We start from the raw sequence: 7,850 nt of genomic DNA on the forward strand, positions 1-7,850 counted from the left end.
GCCTGTCCGAGGCAGGGATCTGGGCTTCTGTCCTAGGATTATAGCCAGCCCGCGGGGGGCACACGTGCCTTTCTTCTCCTGTCCTGCTGCTGCCACAGACTTGAGAGCCTTTCAGAAGTCAGACCAGGCCCGTTTGTGCACCTGTGGCGGTCTGCACACCCCAGCAGCACCCCCCCCCCCCACCGTCGTCTGCCTCCTGGCTGGGTCCATGTGGCCCGAGCCTTGTCACCCCACCCCATGCAACCCCAGGGTCCGGGGACCTGCTTCTGCTGCCTCCCTCCCGGGCTTGCCCGTCGCTCACAGTAGACCCTCTGCACCTGAGCTTGGCTTCAGGCCCCGTGAGCGGAGACAGACCTACAAGGACTGGAGAAAGAACAAAAAGGACCTCTTACTTACAAGGCACACGCTGAGAAGCAGTTCACAGGGGGCGTTTTTGATGGTGTAATAACTGTGTTCGGGTGCCCCAAAGGCTGCTCACCTCCCACGTCTGGGCCTTTCTCCTCCAGTCTCTGCTGTTCCCCACATGGGTCATGCCATTTCCACCTTCTGGAAGCCACTCACCCTGTTTCTGGACTGCCTCTTGGGGTGAGCCTCTCTGAATGCCACAAACACCCGAGTTCCAGAAGGAAGGCAAGCCAGTCATCAGGGTCTACGAGGCTCACGTGCTTAAAAAGTCCCTTCCTTCATCTGGTTATTAATGCGCACGTGTAACAATTATTTACCGAGTGTTTACCTGTTACCCGCAAGCAGGACGCCGTTCGTTCTTCTGACAACGGGAAGGCGCTGCACGATTTGATTTTCTTCTTTAGGAAAACACCATCACCAGACGCGCAGGAGTGAGGGCGGGTAGTGGTGCTGCAGACCCCAAGATGAGCAGGGAGGCGGCTGCACGGGCACCAATGAAGGGTGACAGTTGAAGGCCAGCAGCAGAAATACAGGTGGAAAAGGCAGAGCAGACAGTGCACTGCCCTGGAAAGAGAATCGCAGGGCGTGGGGACCAGCGGGACGCGGAAGCGGTCCCCCCAAGAACCCTCCTCCCGACACATCAATCCGGGAGCTTGCTTGAGGGTCCACCTTGTGTGGGTTGCTGAGGTTAGAAGGACCCAGGGCCACCATGAGGGGTCGGGCACCCATCTGGGCCACGTCTTTAAGGAGGGTGGGGGGATAGTCCGATCTGCAGAGTGAGGAGAAAGAGGTTTGGCCACGGGGCAAGCTGGCCCCGGGTGGGGCCTCGGTGGAGGGGATTTTCATTCTCCACAAGCTGCTTCCTCCTCTGTGCGCCCCCTCGTCGTGGCGGTGCTCTGAGACCGCTGCCGGGGTCTGTGCTGAGCTGTGGTGATGCGCCTGTGCGTCTTCAACCCTCCCTGCCCTCGTGGTGACTCCTGTGTCACTCTGCGGAACCCGGTGCAGAGCAGGTGGTCAGTCTTCTCCGCCTGCTGCCGCCACTCGCCGCCTCTCTCCGGTGCCCCTTCTCCGGTATGGATCCAGGTCTAAGCTGCAATCGAGCACAGTGGCATCTTCCCCGGGAGTGCTCTGCCCCGCCACACAGTTCTCGGTGCCCACGTAGCCCTGAGACTGAGCTGTGACCCTGCTCCTGAAACGGACCTCTCTGTCGCTCCCAACTTCCCCGTAAGCTTTCGGGGGACGGAGCGTAGGCTTATTCGTGCCCACGTGTCCACACAGATGCCTGCCCGCTTTGCCCATGGTAAGGGTTCAGCGAAGGATGAATGAAATTGAGAAACCGGAGAAATGACCCTGAGCCACATTTATTCCTGTGGTAGATCGCAAAATGTGGCCACACATCCCTTCCGTTCGGGTGCGTGTGCCTCGTCGCGGTATCACCTGGTCAATCTCCCCATCGAGAAGTAGGGTCTAGTTCCCCCCGCCCCTTAGATCCTTGGTTTCATCGTGGCCTCCTTTGACCAGTTAAATACCGTGGAAGTGACCTATCGCAGCGTTGGGGCCGTGCCTAAGAGGGCTTGCCGGCCTGAGACCCCTAGTAAGAAAGCCGGCCTGGTCTGCTGGACACTGAGCCACCACGGGGAGGAGCCACCAGCCACAACGAGCCACCCGACATGAGGGTGACGGCACCCAGCCAGCCCTTCAGGGGACCAGCCATCCGAGGGGGCCATGTAAGGCCAGCAGAGGGGCCACCCGGCCAGCTCACATTATAAAAAATAACAAATCGTTCTTAGCCACCAAGTTGTGGGGCTCGCTGGTGGTGTAGCAAGCCCTAACTGGCACAGTTGTCTTGAATCCAAAGGCAGGAGGGATGTGAAATGGGTTGAAATCGGCCATCTGAGCTCTCAGAGCAGAGGCAAGACGACACCCTTACTCCTGGTGGGTTCTCCGCCACCAGCTGATGCCCGGCTCCGCCAGCACAACTGAACCAGAAACATATGGTTTGGAGCCACGTGTCCTCAGGATGATTGCAGGCTGCAGGTGAGACCCGCCGCGCGGGATGGTAATGACGATTATTGCCGACGATCACTGGGGAACAGAGCAGAGCGCTGTGATTAACGGAGCACTCCTCAGCCTAAATGGGTCTCGACTGCAGAGATTTGCAGAACCAGGTGGTGCGGGGAGCGTCCTCATCCTCGGAGCAGGAGACGTGGTGCGTGTCTGGTGAGCAGCGGAGCGGGTGACTTCTCTCTCCGTTCGGAGTGGGGAGCGGAAGCCCTTCCGTCCACGCATCAGAGAGAATGCCCTCTAGGCGGGGTTCAGACAGGTCCCCGGGGAGCCCGCTGGGGCTCTGCCCTCAGAAGCAATTTATGTCTTTCAAGCCAATTAATGAAGTGATCAGATGAACAGTGCCTTCAGATGACGTGACCGTTAATTTCCATTTGGCAAACACTGGGGAAGCGCACGTTGCATCAGGCACGGCGCTCGGCTCTGGAGGCCAGAGGCTGCACAGAGCCCTCAAGGAGTTCAAACCGGTTTAGGGGAGAGTCCACGTGTTCTGCTCAGTTAGTCCCGTATTGAAAATGGACACAAATCTGTGTATGTTTAAATATGTGTCTAGACCCGTGTGTCGGCGTGGAAAGGCCTTTTCCGCAGTAGTTTTAGATTGGGACCTGTGGTTGCACCTGACTCTGGAGCCTAAAGCTTGAGAAGAGTCAGTGCGATGGGCTGAACAAATAGGTCAAAGGTCAGAGGTCACAGGGAACCACAGAGACCTGGGACCCAGGGGTGAGGAGGGCCGAGGGTGTTGGCCGAGTGGCCGTTCACCTGGCAACTGCCGGTCTAAAAGGACGCTCTCTGTTCCCTTTCACAGTTCAGATCTGGTCAGGAGCTGAAGTGTTCCAGTTTATTCTACGCATTGGGTTAGGCCCGGATTAGGCATGCTGTGCCTTGGGGCTTGTCCGCTGCACCCATGAAGAAATTCTTGACTGGGAAAGTCTGTGAACTCTGGACGGCCTGCTGGCAGCAGGGGCCTGCTGTGACGGTGGCCTCCGTGGACAGGGCAGCCCGAGTGCTGGTCCCCGAGGCCCCTTTCCCATGGCCAGGGTGCCTCTCCCAGCCAGAGGCCTGGCGTGAGCTGGCAGCAGGGCGGCCACTGTTCTCGTTGTCCGAGGGGCAGTGGGCTGGTCTCCGCCAGTGTAGGAGTCCTATCCTCTGGGCGCCCCGCTCCGGTGTGGGACTGGAGGGGCTTGAAACAACAGGACACTGTTCTCTCCCAGTTCCGAGGCACGGTGTCCAAAACCAAGGTGTGGGTAGGGTCGTGCTCCTTCTAAAACCTGTGAGAGAGGATCCTTCCTTGCTTCTTCCAGCTTCCGGTGCTCCTGACCATCTTCAGCGTCCTTGGCCGGTGGATGCATGGCTCCAGTCTCTGCCTCTGTCTTCACATGGCCTCCTTTTATGTCTCTGTCTGTCTTCTGTTCTTACAAGGACACCAGTCATGCAGGATTAGGGGCCGGCCCAGCCCCAGTGTGGCTGCACCTTAACTAGTTACATCTGCCATGACCCTGTTTCCAAATAAGGTCGTGTTCACAGCTAGCGGGAGGGGCATGATTTGTGGGAATGCTAACCAAGCCAGGATACCTGTGAAATGTTCTTTCCAGCCTTGGATTCTGCCTAGTGCCTCAGTGACTACCAGGTGATGTGGCCCAGCTGGGGAGGGGCAGGAGTGCGGCGAGGGTGGGGGTGGCACATACACATCCCTTCTCGGCACCATGACCGCCCCTGTGACCTGCCTTTGCACGGCTCCCTTCCGGATTGCCTTCGGTCCGTAATCTGCAGACTCCTTCTAACTGTGTTCTCCTATAGCCACTCTGGCCACATTGTCTCCATCAGTGAAAGCACTGGCTGGAGTGCATCGCTGGAGAGAAATTAACCGCCAAAGTCTACATGTTACACAGCATGTTACTTGCTGTCCGCCAAGTTTGCATCTACAGTAGTTAAGACATCTATGTTGATGAACTAGATAAACCCTCAGATATCAGGCTTAACACTGTAGGGATTTATTCCCACCTCCCACACAGACGGCTGTGGGTGTTCCTGGCCAGGGGGGTTCTCCAGGTGGCAGTTCAGGGATCCAGCTCTTTCTGTCTTGTGGCCCATCCTCCTCAGCATGTTGTTCCCAAGGGACCAGCAAGGGACAGAACATGGAGAGTGGCACTCGGGAGGGGCATGCCACTTTCTTTCATGACCTCCTGCACCTGCCCTGTGCAGGTCCCTGACCAGGAGATCCCCTCGGTGTCAAATCAGAGGGCGGGGCCCTGCCCCCACGGAGCCTTAGTCTCGTTGGATTAGCATCACCACGAACCCGGTCACCAAGCCAGGATTCCACGGATCAGTCTGCTTCCCTCTCACCTCGGTGTCCAGGCAGGATTTCTGTACCCAGCCTAAATCTCAATCAGGATGGCCATTAAACTCAGTGGACTCCTCCTCAGCAGCTCCTAAATCTGTCTTCTCTTTGCCACGTGCCACAGAGCCGCCACACGGCCTCCCCGCTGACCTTGCCTCTTGTGCTGACCACCTTCTGACTTTGCGTCACCTGCCAACACGGCGATCCTGAGACACCGTGGCTCAGACCGGGCTGTGGCTGTGCAGTCACGCCCCAGTGCTCACCGTGTGAGGTCCAAATTCATTATGTAAAGTACTAGACTCTCTGGAACGAGGCCTCTCCCGGTTTCTCCATCCTTGTCCCTCAACACCCCCTCACCTCTCTGCTTCTGACCCACAAGCGCTCTGCCCACGCCAACCAAGCCCACTTGACACCTCCTGGCTATGGCACATTGTTCCTTATCTCTGTGTCCTTGAAGGAAATACGGTTCCTTCCTCTTACCTCTTGGTGAACTCCAAGAATGAATTCTTTACTTTGATTTTAGTTTTATTTTTTTTTTATCAACTATTAAATATGTAGATAGTTAAAAAGCTAAGTCATTCTCCAACATTTGCACAAAGTACAAAAGGCCTTTGTCCCTGTTTATCCCTGCTTGGAGACAGTCGCTTCCAACTCTTCTCGGATTCTTTTGTACGTATCTCCACATTTCTAAATAGAAGTGCTTGCATTGTTACTTCCTGAGTTTTTAATTTTTAGGCATTTATTTACTGAGCTGCTACTGTGAGAAAGTGGATTAGCCCCCTTCCCCCCCTTGGCCCCCAGGCTCCCAGCACTGCAGCACACACGTACCTCAGGTGTGTTTGCGTTACCCGGTCTGTTCCGTCGGGACACGTGGTACACCGGGAGGACCTTTCCTTTCCACACACGTTTCTTGGAGTTAACAACTGTCTTTCCCCCCTCGGTTTTCTGTGTGTTTATAACTAATCACAAACCAAAGTCTTCTCTAATTGTGTAAGTCTGTCCATACTCTCAGGGGTGCTGAGTATGTTATCATTTCATCTTCTTGTGGAATCTCTTCCGGGGCCTTTAACCTCTTCTTTTTTTTAATTTATTTTTTTATTTTTTTTATTTTTATTTTTATTTTTTTTTAACGTTTATTTATTTTTGAGACAGAGAGAGACAGAGCATGAACAGGGGAGGGGCAGAGAGAGAGAGGGAGACACAGAATCTGAAACAGGCTCCAGGCTCTGAGCTGTCAGCACAGAGCACGACGTGGGGTTCGAACTCACGGACTGTGAGATCGTGACCTGAGCCGAAGTCGGACGCTTAACCGACCAAGCCACCCAGGCGCCGCTAACCTCTTCTGATCCAGACTTGTTTCCAGTCCCCTGTAGCGCCGCTGACTCATTGGGCCCCTCTCCGCTGCTATCTGGGGCTCCCTTTGCCTTTCTCTTGCGTTGGACCCCTTGTTTCTTGGACCTCGTGTTTTTCTCTTTCCTGACCCACTCCTTTTGTTGGAGCACTTCCTTCATTAGATTTCTCATTGAGTATATGTGGGAGGTAAAGTTTTTACAACTTGTATGTCTGAAAATGATCTTTATTTTATCTTGTTTTTTATTTGGAAGTTTGACTGGATATAGAAGCCCTAGCTGGAAATGGTTTTCATCCAGGATTTTGAAGGCATCAATGTTGCTCTGATCCTTTGTTTGTGGCCTTGTTTCTCTTCCCTCTGTGTTAGAACGACATAATGCTGTACTTGGACGTAGGCCTTTTTTCATCTGTTGTTTGGCAGTGGTGGGCTTCTTCAATTTGGAAACGTGTGTCCTGGAAGTTTTCTGGAATTACTTCATTGATGATTTCCTCCTCTCTGTTGTGACTGTTATCTCCTTGTAGAATTCCTGTTGTTTGGACACTGGACCAATCCTCTAATGTTCTTATCATTACTTCCTGTTTTCCATTTCTAAATTTTTATTTCTATATTCTCTTTCTTTGTGTTTTCCTCTACTTCCTGAGAGGTTTACTTACTGCATTTTATATTTCAATCTTACTTATGGGCTTTCCATTTTTGACATCATGTATTTAATTTCAGCTTTGTTCTCTAAATGATCCCTTTTTATAGTTTCCTGTTCTTGTTTCTTCATTATAATGTCATCTCTTATCTCTTTAAAGATATTTATGATAGTCTTCATAAAGCTTGTTTTTTCTTGTATGGCCTTTGATTTACCTGAGTAAGTGTTTTAGTGCTTGTTAACTTAAGCTCTGTATTTCATATTAGGGCCTTTGCTCATTTGTCTGATGATACTTCGTTCTTCTCTCATATTTAAGTAGGAGGCACTAAAGGCACCTTGGAAGCTCCAGGCTTGCAGGTGGGGTGTGATGATTGTGGGATTTATTGTTAAGGAGGTCACTATTACTTAAGTTGGGGGACTTTAATATTGGTGTCTGGAGGTCTTTCTTAGCCTAATCAGTTGGCCCAGCCTGCTGTCTGGACTATAGAGGCCTGACAGCTTGCATTCTGAGTGCCTAGTAAGGGAAGGTGCTGAAAACGTGATGTTTGCCAAGTTTTACTTTGTTTTACTTGTAGCACGGTGCTTCCCCATCCCTGTGCTTCAGTCTCCCACTTTGCTTACTCTGGAGGTTAAATCCATAGTCTTCTGCTGGGATGAGGGGGGTCATTTCCCCAGCTTGCCTGTACTGGGAATGGTGATCCAGGCATCTGACCTCTTATAAAGGAGACTTTTAATCCATCTGCCTGTTTTTATCCCCATTTGGTTTACAGCTTTCGGAGGTCCAGGGCGCTGGTGATTACTGAGACTCCAGGCCGGTCCCCCCGCCCCCCCTCCCCTGCTGGGGCTCTGCTTCCCCCAGTGTAGCGGGTCAGTGGCCGACCATCCGCCTACAGTCCAGCTCCCCAAATCATGTCACTGCTCCCTCCTCTCCTTTCCTCTCTATCCTTGTGGGTTTGTACCTTTAAAAGGAATCTTGAGCTCTTTCTTTGGTGGGGACTCAGAGCAGGATTCAGTCTGCCATCCTTACAGGGACAAAGCACAAGCTTACCTCTCCT

Source organism: Panthera leo, chromosome A1 (genome assembly GCF_018350215.1).
Source record: "Panthera leo isolate Ple1 chromosome A1, P.leo_Ple1_pat1.1, whole genome shotgun sequence".
NCBI lineage: Eukaryota > Metazoa > Chordata > Mammalia > Carnivora > Felidae > Panthera > Panthera leo.